The 4,786-nt window shown below is 48.8% G+C and overlaps 1 pseudogene; it reads right to left on the bottom strand.

The window, feature by feature from the left end:
• Positions 1-1,547: 1,547 nt before the first annotated feature.
• LOC110334083 lies at positions 1,548-3,140 on the bottom strand (annotated as a pseudogene).
• Positions 3,141-4,786: the final 1,646 nt, after the last annotated feature.

Raw genomic sequence — 4,786 nt, 5'->3', positions numbered from 1 at the left:
GCTATCTTCAGACACACCAGAAGAGGGAGTCATATCTCATTGTGGATGGTTGTGAGCCACCATGTGGTTGCTGGGATTTGAACTCAGGACCTTTGGAAGAGCAGTTGGGTGCTCTTACCACTGAGCCATCTCACCAGCCCGCAACAAGCATTCTTAACTCTACTAAGCTGCCTCTCTGGCCCCAGGGAAGAGTATTTTTATTATGATTTTTTGAAAGTCTACCAGTAGAGTACTTGGTCTCTTAGAATTCAGATGTTCCTTAAATGGATGTTTCTTTAAATATTTTACGTTCAAGAAGAGAATCTGGCTATGTGTCCTGAAACTCCTCTAGCTCCTCACTTCCTCCACAGACTCTGTTGTCTCATATGAGGTATGGGGCTCTCTAAACTCTGGGTTTGGGGCTTCAGGTTTACTCCAGAGGCCTGCCCTGTCTGTCTTAGTCACTTTTTAAGTTGCTCTCATCAAACTCTCATCAAACACATGGCGGCTAAGAAAACGTGGCATTTCATTTAGAGCTCACGGTTCCAGAGAGTTAGAGTCTGTACCCATCATAGCAGGGAGCAGGACAGAAAGCGGGCAAGCAAGGTGCTGGAGCAGTCATTGAGAGCTCATGTCTGGATCCCAAAGCATCAGGCAGAGAGAGCTAATTGGAAAGGGCATGGACTTTGGAAATCTCAAAGCTCACCCCCAGGAACACGCCTCCGCCAACAAGTTACACTTCCGAGTCCTTCCCAAACAGTTCCACAACTGGAACGCACATATGAGCCCGTGGTAGCCATTCTCATTCAAACCACCATGCTCTTGTCATCTGGCTGTTTTTCATATCAGAAAAGTTTCTGAGTGAATATTATTCCTTACATTCTAGTGACTCTGCCCAGAGTCCCACCTTCCTTCACCTCAGATGGGACGCCTGATGACAGTCAAAAGGAATGGCTTCTTCACTCAAGCTCAGCAGAGTGAAGAAATGAATTTATTGGGGGACCATAGGGAAGCAAGGCTCAGAGGTTATGTATAGGCTAGGAATGAGTCAGAGGCGGCTGTGGTTTCATCACGGCCCCGCCCCTGTATAAGTGATGACTCATGAAAGCTTCCTCCAGGCAGCCTTACCAAAGAGGCTTCTCTGTCCCCACAATTGTTGACTGCTTAAATAACCCCAGGGGAAGGCCCAGGAAACCCTGTAGCTTTCTAAGCTTCCTGAGCCTCCTAGACTCCTTTCTGATTTTTTTTTTTTTTCCGTATCCTACACACCTTGAGTATCCCAGACCAAACATGCTTGAGACAGGGAATCATTTGAATTTCAGATTTGGGGGTATTTACAGATATACAATGAGATAACTTGGGGGTTGGGATTCAAGTCTAAACACAAAGTTCATTTAAGTTTTTTTGTTTTGATTTGTTTTGTTTTGTTTTTGTTTTTGGAGTTAGGATTCTTTAATAGATATTAGTTCAGGCAGATGACCTGGTTCTGTAATCCCCTCTCCCTATAGGTCACAGTGAGAGGGTTTCTTCAGAAGAGCCTGAGGCACTGTGACCGCTGAGCCCCAGGGTCAGAAGCAGAACTGGAAAGTCTAAGATACAGGCTGCCTCCATGCTTCCAGGCTGGGCAGCAGAGAGGATCGGCCCATGACGTGCCAGGGCTCTCCGTCAGACACCTTGGAGGTTTGGTAGGACAGCAGCTGTACACCTGCCTCCTGCCAGGAGACCGATCATAGTGGGCAGCATTACAGGGTTGGAGGGCTGAGCCTGGAACATGAGCAGGGGTTGGCCCCTGTGAAGTGGCACCTCTGGTCTGAAGACAGCTCCATTGAGCACCTGCAGCATTGGTGTGGTACCCTGGACCAAGCCCACAGCTTGGTAGGGGGCACCTGCCAGGGTTACAGTCTGGAGGCATTCCCTGCTGCCCTGCTCCCCTGGGACCCCAGGGTTGTAGGAGGTGGTGACGTTGAGGCCAGCCTCTTTCACCAGTAGCTTAGTGTTCACCAAGTTCACGTCTGCCTGCTTGGATGCTTCTCACAGAAGACTGACAATGACTACAGGGCTCAGGCAGGTCCCAGCATTCTTCAGAGATGTTCCTTGTGTAACTACCTGGATGGTCCCTTTAGGGGAGCCGGCCCAGGCATGCCTCAGCGTGCCCAGTGCTTCTGCCAGACCAATCCAAGGCTTGGTGTGTGGAGAGAAGGCACTGGTGAGGGTCTGGGTGTTCACAACCCCTGTTAGAGATTTCCCCTTCACCATGTCCACAAACTGGACTGCAATTTCCTCCCCAAAGCGGCTCTGGGCTTCCTTGGTGCTGGCACCCAGGTGGGGACAGCTGATGATGTTCTCGTGGTCCACTAAGGCCAGGTCCCATGGTGGCTCTTCTGTAAACACATCCAGTGAAGCCCCAGCACACTGACCAGACTGCAGGGCACACAGCAGGGCACCTTCATCTACAATGCCTCCTCCAGCACAGTTCACCACTTGCATGCCTTTCTTGCACTGAGCCAAGGTGCTATCATTCAGCAAGCCTGTGGTGGAAGGCAGGAGTGGGAGATGGACAGTTATGAAGTCACAGAGAGGCCAGATCTCCTCCAGCAGCAGCTGCTGAACACCAAAGGAGTCTACGATTTCAGGAGAAATGATGGGGTCATAGCCTACAGTCGGGACTGCATTTGGGTGGCCACCTCTCTTCCGATTCTGCCTAGGCCAAGAGTTCCCAGTATCTTCCTGTTCAGTTCTGTTCCCATGAACTTCTTCCTGTCCCATTTGCCATCTTTCATCGAAGCCATCGCCTGGGGAATCTGCCTGACTAGGCACATGATCATTGTACAGGTGAGCTCTGCAGCACCGAGGCTGTTTCCGTTGGGGGTGCTCATAACTAAGACGCCCTTCCTCGTGGCAGCCTCCAGATCCACATTATCCACACCTGTATCAGCCCTGCCCACCACCTGGAGCTTCTCTGCTGCGTTGATGACATCAGCAGTGACCTTAGTCGCTAACTGAATGATAAGGCCTTCACAGTCCCGGAGTTTAGCTATCAGCTCCTCCTTGCTCAAGTTCTGCTTCTCCACCACCTGCAGCCCTCCATCTTGCAGGATCTTCTGGCAGCAGGGGTCCAGGTTGTCACTGATGAGTACTTCGCACAAATCTGCGAAGGCCATTGCTAGAGTCAGGCCTTAGAATCAGTTGCTCTCGGTGGGGCAGTAGCACTTAGTTCAGGAAATTGCAGGCAGGGCTGGCTCTGATGGCGGGGATCATTTAAGTTTTGTACAGCTCATTTACATGCCTTTTGGACAACTTAAGGCAATATTTCATGCTTGTGTTTTTAGTGTGACCTGTCACAGGAGGTCAGCAGTGTCACTTTCTGCTTGCGACATCACATTGGGTTTTAGAGAGCAGAGATTTTTTTCGCTAAAGATTCTCAACCAGCATTGCATTTGCTGTTATACCTATTATGCTAATTCCATAAAACCAAATGCCTTTGCATTTAAAAATTAAAATTAGTTGGATAATGGCACATGCCTTTTATCCCAGCACTCCAAGCTAGGTGAATCTCTTTGTCCTGATTGGCTGAAGCCAAGCCATTTATATCCTAGCTAGAAGGTACCCTGACAGCATGAACCCTGTCAACTGTCTACCTATGTAGGAGGTTAAACTACAAGAAGAGCGCCCAGAGATGCTGCCACCTAAAAATGTTGACTGTCTGCTACTCATGCCAAATATTCCCAAGTGATTGTGTGTGTGTGTGTGTGTGTGTGTGTGTGTGCACGCATGTGCTCATGGGTGATGCATCTTCTGTGCTGGTAGAAGAATATGTATGTGTGCCTTCAGGGGGAAGCAAGAGAGAGATGTTGGGTGTCTTCCTATGTCATTTTTTTCTACCTCGTTGGGTTTTTGGGACAGGGTCTCTCACTGAACCTGGAGCTCGCCAATTTGTCATGGCTAGCTGGCTGGCAAGCTCCAGTGGTCTCCCTGTGTTAGCCTTCCTAGCCCCACATGCTGAACTCAGGTCTTCATGCTTGCACAGCAAACATTTCAGGGACTGAGCAGTCCCCTCAGGCCTCCCTCCCCTGTCCTATGTGATTTTCGGCTTAAGTTATTTATCCAAGTGATCTTCAGGTTCTGTTCTTCTGCAGAAGGTGTCCTTTATTTGGCACTGTCCCTGAAACAGTTGGGCAAGTGTTGTTTTGTTGCTTAGGAGATGTGTGTGTGAATGTGTGTGTGTGTGTGTGTGTATGTGCACCTGTGTGCACCTGTGTGTGTTTACAGTGTTAGACTGGAAAAATACTTATGAAGATCTTTCATCAAGAGGTTTTTTAATGAGGTTAAACACACTTTTTCAGCAACCATGACAGACAAATACCTAGCCAGGTGGCTGAGACCATGGAAAGAGTCCAACTCATCACCCTGGGTTTGGGGGTTGGGCACAGGGTGTGTGTGTAACACTCTAGAGCTCCAAGTTAAATTATTCTGTTAACTTTGATCTAGCTGCATGTGGAATACTGAAGCCAGTTTGCCTTCCAAGGAGAGGCAAATGAGACTTACAAGGGCATTTTCCATCCCGTGTGCACTCTCCAGGCTGAAATTCCATCCAGACACAGTTGAAGTGTTTCCTAGGACTCGGGAAAGGAAACATGTCTTTTGTCAGTAAGCATTGACAGGAGACTCCGTGTTTGTATGCCCTGCTTATACCAGAGACCATTTAATCATCGGGTTTGTGGTAGTCAATCCTTATTGTCAACCAGCGGGACTTGGAATCGTCTAGGAGACATACCTTTGGACATCTCTGTGAGAGCATTTCTGGAGA

This window comes from Mus pahari, chromosome 16 (genome assembly GCF_900095145.1).
Source record: "Mus pahari chromosome 16, PAHARI_EIJ_v1.1, whole genome shotgun sequence".
NCBI lineage: Eukaryota > Metazoa > Chordata > Mammalia > Rodentia > Muridae > Mus > Mus pahari.
Note: the sequence above shows the minus strand (reverse complement) of the source record. Positions and strands in the feature narration are given on the sequence as shown.